The sequence below is a fragment of the Strigops habroptila genome, chromosome 5, assembly GCF_004027225.2.
Source record: "Strigops habroptila isolate Jane chromosome 5, bStrHab1.2.pri, whole genome shotgun sequence".
In the NCBI taxonomy this organism is placed as follows: domain Eukaryota; kingdom Metazoa; phylum Chordata; class Aves; order Psittaciformes; family Psittacidae; genus Strigops; species Strigops habroptila.
The window spans coordinates 35,336,819-35,349,633 of record NC_044281.2 but is presented as its reverse complement, the minus strand read 5'-3'; positions in this window follow the sequence as shown (position 1 = coordinate 35,349,633).

Below are 12,815 nucleotides of genomic sequence, written 5' to 3'. Positions count from 1 at the left end.
GGTTTTGTAACATTCATTCATTTTTTACTCAAACAATTTACCAAAATTCAGGATCATTACAGTTATTTTTATTAGGAGGATATGGTGATGGAGCCAAATAATTTTCCATTGAAATCATGTTTACTTACATAGGATGTACGAAGTTCTGTTTCCGTGATCACAGGATCAGACACTAGAGCCTGTCATTACTTACAGCTTGAAGCCTCACCACAGACAAAGCAGACTTCTTCTTCAGTGCCACAAACTCAATGACACATCCCACTAGTTTTTTGCTCCCTACAACACTCCAGTTCTGTAATGTGCGATGTACCTTGCTTTTCTGACATTTTTTAGCAAAACCCCTCCCTTCCTCTTAAACTTGCTAATATGAAAACAAAAGCTCCTTTGGACTGTGTAACTAAAGCCTTGCACATCCTTCCACCTTACACCTTCACCCAAAAGGGTGAAGTCTGATGAGGCTTCTTGTCACTCACTTACAAAGCATCTCCCATGCCTATATTTTACACCAGTTGCTCACTCCAGCTTTTTTTAGGTTTGCCCTAGCTCAGAAGTTTAAAATTGTAACAGGTATTATATGGGATCAAATAGTTCAAATCTTCTCGCAGAGCATGTTTTCAGTGTTCTAGCTGGAACAGCCATCTCACAGATAAAAGACCTTATGTGAGCAAGATTTCAGACAAAATATAGAAGAAGCTATCAGAGCACAACAAGAATAACAGTTCTGGAAAGAAAGACACTAACATGGAGTTAACAAATCCAGATAGGAAGTTCAGTCTGTTAAGCAATTTTATTCAAAAGGTAAAAAATAATAAATGATAATTAAAAAAGACTAATTTCCTTGGGGTTGGGGAGAAGAACAGTCATAGAAAAGTAGGTCAAATTGGCACCCTACTTGCCAATGGAGAGGTTGGGTACATCTCAACTCCCATTCCTAACAAATGTCTGGCCAGCCTTCTCCACAGCACCTCCAGAAGAGGAATCCAGAGAGCCCTTCCAAGGGATCTTTTCCTATTTTCCATCACATTTTCCTAAACTCCAACCTGAATTGCTTTCTTCCACATGAAACTGATGTTTTACTGTTCTGTCCCAAGTATAAAAGGAGAACAATCAGGTGCCACCCCCGTACGAAACCTGTTGCAAATTGGGATACTGTTATCTTGTCTATTTTCTTTATATTAAACATGACCACTTCTTTCAAGTTACATTCTACACTTTCAAAACTCTCCCTTGAGGTACCTCCAATTTGTCCACATCTTTATTATGCAATGAAATATGGTTTTTTGCAAGAATATCACATTGCTGATCTATCCTCAGCTATTGTCTACTCCAAAATCTTTTCCTGCCATTCACACTGCCTGGGCAGATACTATTCTCCATTTTCCACTCCAGCTTGACCCTTATTTTCCCTAGGTATAGGCCTTTGAACAGCTGAACCAGGTCTTGTTGATTTAGTACTTTCTTTCAAACTAACAAGGCCTTTTTGAATTCCAGTTTTGTCTTCCTCCATCCTAACAGCATAACAGCTTGGTGTCCTCTATGCATCTGACCAATATAACCTCCATTTCGTTACCTGAGTCCTTCATGAAAATACTGAACAGAAATGGGCTAGTTTTTATTTAATGCCCTCTTTAAATGCCCTCACACTCTGAAAGTGAACTACTAGTTTTGAGTGGTTTCCACTCCATTTTATGCAGTGTTTTTATATTGGATATACTTCCTTGCGTAATATATAAAGATATCATGAGAAAAAAGTCAAAAGCTTAAGAGAAGTCAAATTATATATCCCCTTATGTACTATGTCTATTATCCTGACCAAGAAAGAAATCAGATTAGTTTGACGTGATTTGTTCTTCACAAACGCAGAGGGTTCATCATCTTCAGCAGCTGATAAATTGACTGTTTCATTATTTGTCCCAGAACCTTTCCTGGCACAGAAGCTGTGCTAACTGCTCCTGAATTTCTCCAGATTAGCCCATTTTTCCTCCTTTTTTTTACACCTGAACTCTTCAAGTGAGAAATTTATGAAACTCAACCTATTAATAAAACCTATTATACAAAAAAGATAAATATAACTAATGTCCTAGAAAGAGATCTACATATAAAGAAAAATACTACTTATCTGAACAATCCCAGGTGTATCACACAGGACCATGGCTCATCCTGTTAAATTTCCAGAAACCAGGAACAACTGGGACTGCTTATTTTAGTAAGAATATGAATCAGAGGGGACATGCTGGAAGGATACAAAGGAGTGCACAGCATAAAGAAGTTAAGCCAAATGCTCCAGTTAATCCTCCTGTGATGCAAAAGAAGCAAGCCACCAATAAAACTGAAAGGCACACTTTTAAATGATAGAAAGCCCCACATTCTCTTTTTTAAAAGGACAGTGTACAGACTCTTGCAAAGTGTTGCCAACAGTCAACAGAGAGAGGAAATGCCTACCAGAGAGGATTAGACATTTCTGTAGGTAAGAGCTAGAAGCAATGCCACCCCATCCACAGAGGATTCGCAAAGCACCAGTTTGCCGTTTTGAATCTAAACCAAGAGCACAGCCATAGGGAATTGCTACAGCGATTAACTTCAGGGTCTCAGCACTGCCCTTGATGCCCAAGTGCTGATTATGCCCACCACTGGCTTGCTCTCCCAGCATGTTCCTACACTTGTGCTTCTGCCAATGATTGCTAGCTACATACTTCTTCCCCTCTCCCCCTGCTTTCCTGTAGTGTTTTCACCGTTTTGCAGCCATATAGCACCTGATCAGCCACAATCACTCTGCAGTAAGTACTTGCTCTAGGACCAGAAATTTAAGCTACATGACTAGCCCACAGAGTGCTGTGGTTAAAACTTGCCAAATTTTCCCTTGCTTACAGCTTCTGCATCTGGACTATTATTCGCATTTCCATGCATTCACTTCCGCAACCCACTTGGCCTTTTCTCCTCCGTCAAAAATCACCCCCTTAACTGAAAAACTGAAGTGAAGGATTCATTTAGCCTGGGACCACGACATCAGCTACCATACTGCTCATGCCCCTCTATCTCCATAGCAGCCCACTTCTTTGTATGACTAAACTAAACAACTTAAAAGCCTTTTATTTTAATATCTTTGCAAAGTCCACCTCAGCCCAGCTTCTATTTGTATTCTCACTTTAGCCCTATACGCCTTGCCCACCAAGACATATTTACTTCACACTGTTCGAAGCTTGCTCCAAAGACAGAGCTACAAATTTCCTCAGGGCTTTTTATAGCACCTGATAATATTAGCATTTCATAAATGTTAGAGGTGTTGTGAAATAAATGCCATTAGTTTGAAGGGAGGGGCATGGGGGTCTTGCCCTACAGACACTTCTAGGCAAAGAACTGACTAAAAACTGATGCCAATATTACAAGGACATCTGTGTGCCCAACTGAGACACCTCACGCCTGACTTTTTGAACCAGCTAATGCAACATCGTGGTTATCAGTTCAAAGTACATCTACCACTGACCTGATCTGCAGCTGCAAGTCAGCACTTCTGCAAATCAGACTTCAGGGTCTATAATGATGCGTCACAGAAAAGATCACACAGGCAATCACAAGTGCTTAGTTCACAGAACTTGTTCCATAAGAATACACTGACAAAGGCACTGAGCAAAGCCAGCTCTCCAACACACCATTCAGGTGAGCCTTCATTGGGAAGGCACTGTCTTGTGCCCTGCAATCTCCAGCTATACACAACGTAGACGACTGGTCCACTCAACATGCCCTCGCTTCATTCTTTTGACTGCCCCCTCATTCCTCATCTTTTTTTTTTTCATTATCCGCCCGAAGAAACAGCTTGCAACTCACATCCATTATTCATTCTTCCCACGCTGATGCTTCCATCCAGTTTGCAGTTTTATATTTAAAGGCCATTTCAGATGGCTGTGTCAAGGTTGCACAAGTTACTGTAAGAGCTTGGCTTTTCAAATTTAATGTCTTTTGCAAGTCTGTGGTCACATATGCCTATACTACAGCAGAATTAACAAACAACCATGCTTTTCACTTTTCTAGTTAGTGCCTTATAAGAACTATGGGAAGAACACCACATATCCAAGTGCTCCCTCTCTCACCTTTTTCTGTGCATGTGCACACCCCTAGGCTATGTGAGTTGCAACCTGAGAAAAAGCAGGCAGAGCACAGGACTGCTACAGAGTGGCATGGCCTCTGTGGTTGGGACCAACATTCAGATACTTAGCCCCACACTCCTCTTTCCATGCTCAGCAGCAGTAATTCTTTCCTTCTCCCTCAGGATTAGGAAAAACAAGACATACATGAAGACTGCAGCCCAAGCCAGTGCAAGTGGTTTGCACACCAATTTCAGCCCTGCTTGTAAGGCTCAGCCTGGTGCCAGGATCCCACAACCAACTGGGACAGCTCCACCAGTCAAGCAGAAGTCCTGGTCCTAGGACCAAAATTCACTGCTACAGCTGAACATGTGAGGATGGCCATGTGTTGAAAGGTTCATGCTCTTGCCTGAGGGATGGTGACATCAGCCATCTGTGCCCTACTGCAACTGGGTAACAACTTACATCTCCCCAGGACAGAGAAACTACAGCATTCTACCCCAAAATTTCCTCCTCTGCTGAATATATCATGCCGTCCATTTACTCCAGCTCACTGCTGCAGATTCCCAAACCTGCTATTGAGTGAAAAGACCAGAAAACATCTAGGTGATGTAGAAAATAAAGTGCCACTTATATAGTGCCATTATGTTCAGCGATACCTGTATGGAAAAACAACAAAATCTCTTCTTCTCTGCTGCTGCAAAATCCTAAATCAGTAGGGAGAAAGAATAAAGGGGAATTTTTAAAAAGGTGAAGAAAAGAGAAAAAGCGTAGGGGCAATGAACAAGAATTAAACTTCTGGTTTTACACCCAAGCTTTTAGTGGGGGGAAAAGAAAAAGAAACTAACCCAAAACCAACCAAAAAAAAAAAACCAAAACAAAACCCAACAAACAAAAATTTGCACTGCATCAAGGGCAAAGACTCATTACTAAGATTGTATATTGCTGGGACATTTGTGGGGGAATGCGATAGCCAGTCTGGGCTTTGCTTGCAGTGAAACGCACCCATCGGCAATCAGTGATTCAGATCATTTTATCCAATAAGCAGCCATGGTATCTGCAGAAGAGAGACACTGCAGTTTGTGTTTGCTGTGTTGTTTTCGGTACATTGACCTAAGGTTACTGTTCTGCAGACAGTTAACATATTTCGAGATTTGCAGAATGATGAGATTTAATCTTTTCAGTGCCCCAATTCTAGCTAGAAAGGCATGTGTGGGAGCAACTGGCTTTTTTAAAAAATACCATGGATTGTATTAGTAAGTACAGACCTTAGTTATTGGAAGTGGATTTATTTCGCTAGAGAAAGGTGGAATTCTCTACTTGACTACCAACAGAGCGCGTGCCCTTGAAAGATTAATGTTTGCCTGAGGAATCTTTACACTCCCCAGCTGGAGGCTTTGCTGTCACACCACTGCTTCTGAAGTTCACGCGCCGCAGTCAGCTCAGGGGCTTGCAGTACACAGCATGTAGTACAGCCGGTACCCCCACGCTCCCAGCAGTTGCACAGGATCCCAGTCTCCATCAAGATCATGAGCATCCAGACACCGCTGAGTGATGCAACCTGCCTAGGAGCCAAGGTGTGCACTACAGCCCTGCAGTATTCCTCTCTGGTATCTGATGAAACTCAGCTGGTATTAGAATTTCCCTGTTTTCAACAGATCTCAGACTGATAAACCCAGTCTCCAAGAAGCTGACCTGGAGGTGACTATAGTGGTAAATCATGTTACTTGGATAATACTGTTTTTAAAACATTAATTAAAAGGGCTGTTTATTTTGGAAAAGTAAATAAATATATATACGCACATACTACAGTGAAACTACTGGTGTTGGACAATAAGCACCTATCTTCTATTTAGGCTTTGTGGGAAAAATGGACAAACATTTTTAGGAAGCAAGTGAGAGACATCACTCTACCAAAACAGCAATAATTAGCAAGTTCCTAAAAATACTCCAATATGAGTAATAATCCAGCCAGCGACCTGACAAATCTTATGAACCACTGGGTTAGAGGAAGCAACCGAGGAGCCTGAGCTAGGCAGTCTGGCAGTCTACTCGTCTACCCAAAGTCACACAGTAACTGCAGCCTGGTGCTGAATACCCAGGCAGCAGATTTACTCTGAAGTTTATTGTGTCTTCTCTATGTTTTCTTCTTGAACGTAGCATTTAGTTAGCAAAAAGGTATTTACTGCTCACTGGAAGGATACATGATTACTCAGCAACCTGAATCACTGCATGTTTTTACTGTTTATTTCAGTTGTGCCATTTAAAAAAGCCATTGCTTTTGGCAAGTCAATAAAAAATCTCCCATCATTCAAAGGTTCAGCCCTTGCCTTTGTCAAATCTATTAGAAGATAGATTCTGTCATTTACAACACTTTTCATCTTGTGTAGCCCTAAACACCAGCAGCCAGATTGAGATTGCCTTTTCAGAGTTCACAAGGGACTTTTACTGCTGTCGGATCTAAGCAAGACTTTAAAACTATTTCTCAAAGCAAGATTTATTGGAGTGCTAGCATCTGGTGACAGATGTTGAAGTAATAACAAAATCCTTTGTATTGTGGGGTTTCTTGACCTGCCTGTTTATCAATGTTCATCTTTCCTCATAACTCAAAAGCACTGCTTTGTGCTTCTATTACAGACTTATGGAATCAAATAAAATGCTGCTGCTGCTTCTGCTTGTCCACATTAGAAAAATCAGCTCATTAAAATGTTAGTATAGAAGTTGCCAGTAACTACATTGCATTGCTCCGCAGAAGAACCGACATCTTCCAGGAGTTAACAAAGAACATACTTCTAATATTTCTTAATTTTCTGTTTAGAAGCTCTAACTTCTGTCATGGACAGGGACACTATGCAAGAGTTCATAACCACTGTCATTACATTTCGACTTCAAAATTTGAGTGAGGGACCCTGGCCTGCCACACATGCTGGAAGTTTACAGTTGGTAGCAATACCAGGTTTTCCCTGAGTCTCTACCAGCACCAGTATGCTGAAAGAAAAACTACTAAAGATACTTTCTGGCTGTCCTTATTCAGGCAAAATTCCCAACATGTTTAAGAAGAACTTTCGCCAAGACTGCCTATTTGGAGTCCAAAAAGTGGTTAAAATCTTCTCCCTTGCTTGTACTTACTAGCTTCCCCTACACACATTCAGACATTTGTGCCTAGTTTCTATGCGGAAGAACTTAGTCTAATGGGACACCAGCACTGAGGATCCAGGGGGCTGTATGGCAGTAGTCCTTTGAGTAGCCCACCCTCTTCCTAAAAGGACTGCTTGCTACCTTGTCATCTGGGCCATGGCCTGAGCAGCCATTTCCACTCTTCCAGACTCCAATGACTGAATTTAGAAGACAAAGCTAAATCAGATCTTCTCAAAACAGCTAATAGGATTGCTGTGCTTCACCAGTCTTGAAGTCCCTCCTGTTCTGTGACTATCTTACTGGGAATAATTTGTCAAATAATAGCTAGATCCAATCACAGTTAATCCCTTTGTATAACACAGGCACGTAGTGAAAGCTTTCATTATCTCTGTGTTCTTACATCATTATCAGCCAAAACTGATCACTGTAGCACTTCAGTTCTGACTAGCACACCACTAACTGTGCCTTTTAATTGGCTGCAATATTGCTGCTTTCCTGGTTTCCAATTTGTATGGGAATAAAATTTGTATTTCTATCTGTGCATTAGGCATAATATTCCTCTCTCTGTCTCTTCAGTGACACAGTCACAGACTCCATTGTGTTACAGCTGCAAGCATCGCAATATTTTAAAAACAAACAAAACAAAAAACCCCACCCAAACATTAATGAAAACTGGTTGGAATTCCCACCTGTTCTACATACATGGCTATCACCTGTACTCACATGTTTCTCTGAGCATCTCCCAGAGTAATCTATTGGCTGGAACTTTCTTAGAAGCAGGTAATTCTAAAGTAAGGCACGTATAATACTTAGGGAAATAAAACTTACACTGCAACCAGAACCCGATTCAAGAAAACATTATTCCCCGTCAGGAACTGAAAAGAGCAGACACATACCAGTAGAAATGAACACAACTTGAATTTTAAAACCTTGTTACAAGCTATTTTCAGGCAACCTGTTCTACAAAGACTTGCAGATACATTTAATTTATGCCCCAAGATTAATTCTTGCCATTAATTTTCAAAATATGATATTCTGGCACTAGAGCCCTCTCTTGGGCGAGTATTCCACACACGGTTTTTGCAGGGGGACTCACTGTAAAGTTAAGTACTGATACAAGTTTTGCAAAATCAATTCCTCACACTGGGCAGCATCATTATACACCAGGATCTCTCGATGCCCTTATTCAAAATATGTTATAAGGAGTCCCCAGTCCTGGTCTTTGTGAAAAATAAGCAGATCTCAACTCAGAAATATGGCTGAGTTCCTATTGCTTAATTGCATAGTGGTATAAGCAAGTCTTCCTTGAGACACTTCTGAATCCTTAATAATAAAGGAGTTGACTTATCTGTAGTAATTACTAAGCAATTAATTATGAGCTAGCAAGTAAGTTTAAAATCACCACCTCATTGGTGACTACCAGGAAATTTGTGAACAAAAAGAAATAAATTCATCAAAAATTATCCCATATGAATTATCTGAGTAGCCCTGGTAAGTATATAACCTCTTCCCAATTTTATTAACTGCTGCCCAGCTCTCTCACAGAAATGCCAGCGATGGCATGTGCAATAAATATTAATGGTTCATAAATTAAATAGCATTATTCTTCTTGACATAACACCATTTTGCAAGGTCCCACAGAAAAGGTACAGGTGTTTTGTTGAGCAAGCTCTGATAGAAGAAAAATATGCCTTGGTTTTCACTTTTAAAAGCATTTGTCAGGATTTATAGGGTATATCCAGAAGGCAATTAAGGTGACATTTTACAGAAAGCTACCATATGCCCTCAAATAACAAAGAGCAATAAAAGGTAAGTGTGATCTGTGAAAACAATTTGATATATAGAATTACATTTATAAAATGTAGATACTTTCAGGCTAAACAATTTGTATAGGAGGAGTTCATGCATATAGATAACCCAGAATCTTCCTAGGAAGTAAGTAGCATTGTTCATATTATAGCAGTGCATTACTACCAAGGTTTCATTTTTGGGTGATAAAAGCAAGGTGGCTCTGTCCCCTCAAATACCTTCCTAGAAGATATCGGCACTGAGGCATAGACATAAGCCAGAAGAGGCAGCGCACTGGGGTGTCTGCTGTCACACAGGCATTACTGCTACGGGGAATTTCAAGGCTAGCCAAGGAGGCACCCAAAAGAGCTGCCTGGCTGAGGTTACAAGAAACCTTGCCCACCCTGGCGAGAAACATATGAAAAGGTGAAGCAGGAGGGTAAGAAAGACTGGCACCATCTTCAGGGCAGAAACAAGAGTTAACAGCTTCATAGCCTCATGGGGCAGGGCTGGAACGGTCTTAAAAAGCAAAGAATGACAGTGTATATAGAGGGAAGGAAAGCAAGCCTCTGGAGAGATGCAAGAGTAGTGATGAAATGCTTAAATTAACAAGGCAAGAAATCAATCTCAGCAGCAGCATTTTACACAAATATAAATGGAGTGTGAGCGTGAAACCCAAGTCAGAATTTTAGTTGCACACATACAGAGATGATGCCGCAGAACGGAATGGAACAGCAAATTACAGATGATTTGGAATTAGGATGCAAGGGTGAGGGAAACAACACTCTTGTTGCAGGCTGGGCCACAAAGACACTGGATAGTCTTGTCTTCAGTGCCTGGAGAGGAAAAAAAATGAGAAAGAGTGTGACCTTTAACAAGAAAAGGGCAAAAGACTAAATGTTGTTAACTAAAAATGTTGCCCAAAATGCTACAGCCTTTGCTTGCATTTGCTAAGTGTGCATAGATCCTTGAACCTGAGTCCGTTTGTGAGATTTCCAGAGATAGAACATTATAGGAAAACAGGAAAATGTAGTTAGATCTCCACCAAAGATTTGCCACTGCTGAAGGTGTTTCAATTTAGAAATATGGATAAACTGGAAAGTATCTACAATAAGACACTAGAAAGCAGTTCATTAAGCTTTAGGGTGAAAGAAGATGGGATGGAGAGAGGGAAATGGACTGAAGGATGGCTGGTTTATTTTAAGGTATAGGAGATTATGGTGAGATCATACTTTCTGTGGAAGGGCCTGCAAAATTATACTGGTTAAGAAAAAGGGTATGGAAGGAATTGCTAACTGAGAGGCCTGAAGTACTAGGGAGCATATAAGATGTGCTAAAGGGTTTTTTTCAGTCACTCAGAAAGTAAGCTTAGAGTTGCTAAAATAAACAACTTAGTCAAGGGAAATGCTCAGTTCTCTGCAACTCTGCTGTCAGGAAGGACCAAACTAGGTCCCTGTGGAACGACCAAGTCACCAGCAAATAAGTTTGATGTAGACAATTTATAAGCTGTTCATTCCTCATTTGAGATGGGACTTGAACTGGTCAAGAAGACTGTGGCTTGAGTTAATAAAGAGTAATACAGATATGGAGATATTAGTTCTTTCTCTCCCTTCTTAGTACACACGTAATAGAGGATGAGATTTGCTTTGTATGTCACAAATATTGATTCACTACATACAAGCTGAGTCAGGGATCAGCACATTTGGAATGTCTGAGGCAAATCGATGTCTCGCCTTGGGGAAATAGAGGGGGTATTAGGCACAGAAAACATACAGTTACAGAGAACACGGAGATATGGAGCTGGAAGACATCTCATATCCAAGCTGAACTCACAAGCATGTGCTCAACACTAGCAGATACTTATAGAGGACACAATGCATTTTCCCCATCATTTTAAAGACTTCTGGCTGCTCTGTTCAGTAAGTAGGAGTTCAAGGCTTCATCCTTTCCTAGGGGGTTAATGAGAGGGCTTCAGCTGAGAAAGTATCTGAGGAGACACTAAGGAGCAGAAAGATCTTGTGCATATAGTAGTGCAAAACTAAAGGATCTTCATACCTTCAATTTTTATAAAATTATTTCTTCTGCTTGCTTAATTTCTTTATAGCATTTCAGAAGCCTGTGGGACTGAAAAAGATACTACCAGATCTGATAAAGAGAAATATCAGGTAACCCTAAATGCTAGTTGTTTGGACTTCATTTAGTTTCAGGTACTTGACAGTAAATTACAGAGCTCTCCTGGGGTCTTTGTTTCTGCAGTTTTACCACAACACCAAACTGGGCTGCAGTGCTGGTACTTTGGCATTTAATTCTTTTATAAATAGAATATTTCCATTTGAATTCACTACCTAGACCATAAGTCATGTATTATTGTATTCAATTCAGCATCCAAAGAATCCCATGTGCCACTGTCATTTTTTACAATCAGCAGAAAACGCAACACAACTACATTGAAAGTAAAGGATATAAAAGTGCGGAACACCTGCTTGCTACAACCACAAAAACTGCCTCACTCTGAACTGATGAAACATGGCAATATTCAGTAATTTATAGAGCAACAAAGACAAAACAGTAGGAGGTTGTACTTTCATGACCAGCAAGCCAATAAAACAAAAGAAGGGGGGGAATGTGATTTGAGGTAGTCAGACCAAAAGTGACACAGATATTTCTGCTTCCCGCAGTAAATAAAACATGCTGTGTCAGCTGGAAAAAAAGCACTCCAGCAATGCTGTCCATCTTAAAAGAAAGCTAGCAGTGAGGGAAGGTCATCTACCACGGCTGCAGCATGTTTAATGTGGAGTTTGTTCCTCAGAAGGAACCAGTACTAAGACAGCCAGGGTCTGGCTAGCCACAGGAGCTGTTCCTCACAGCAGCCTTGAGGGCAGTTCAAGGGCAGAGCTTGCAGCTGGACATGTGAGAAAAAATCCAAACCACTATTCCAGAAAACTACAAGAAGTTGCATCCTCTTAGCACAGCACTGGAAAAGAAAAGAATTAACTTCTTCTAATGTGTCCACGTTACCCTGGTGATTCCACTATCTTCAGCTATACACATGCCCTACAAAGGTAAGAAATTTTTTTTCCCCACACTAAGCATTGTTGTTTTTATATCTAGAAATGCTTTCCATCTCACAGCCCAGAGGGAAGTCTATTGATTTTAAGGAGTTTCACCAGTATACAAAAGCTGGACAAGTCGTCACTATCGGTTTTGTTTAACGAAAGATTTCAACACCAGTGCACAGAATTTCAGCATAAATTAAAATCGAATTAATACAGCAAATACCTTATGGTTTCCTCCAGCCAACAGAAGAGAGCCTAAGCCACATGACCTGTACCACCACATCAGCCAGAAATGTACTTATTTCTCACAGCCAAGAAATAACAAATTATCAGAGAGGAACAAGCTGGCATCTTGAAATGCCCAGCCTTTCCTGCAGCCAGGACCTCACCGCTCTGCATATGTGATGCATTGTCCAAGCTATGGAAGCATTCCCCAGGCCAGTCTTTATCTAGCCAGTGATTTGCAGGCAGTGGAAAACAAACAAGCAAACAAATAATAAGATCACAACTTTCCTGAAGCTATGAGAAAAGTAGGTATTGTTTGCATAGTAATTACCCTGGTTCAATCACAGTAAGAACAGTCTTAAAAGAAAAGTTGGTCTCCTTCTTCAGGGGGCAAAAATGAGTAAAAAACTGTAATGATCTTCCCTCCTTATTTCCATGAGAGTTGAAGTATTTCCTGTAGAGGATGAAAAAGAGAGTACTTAGCAAGAAAATAAGACATTTATTTTCAAGAGATATGGGAAATTCT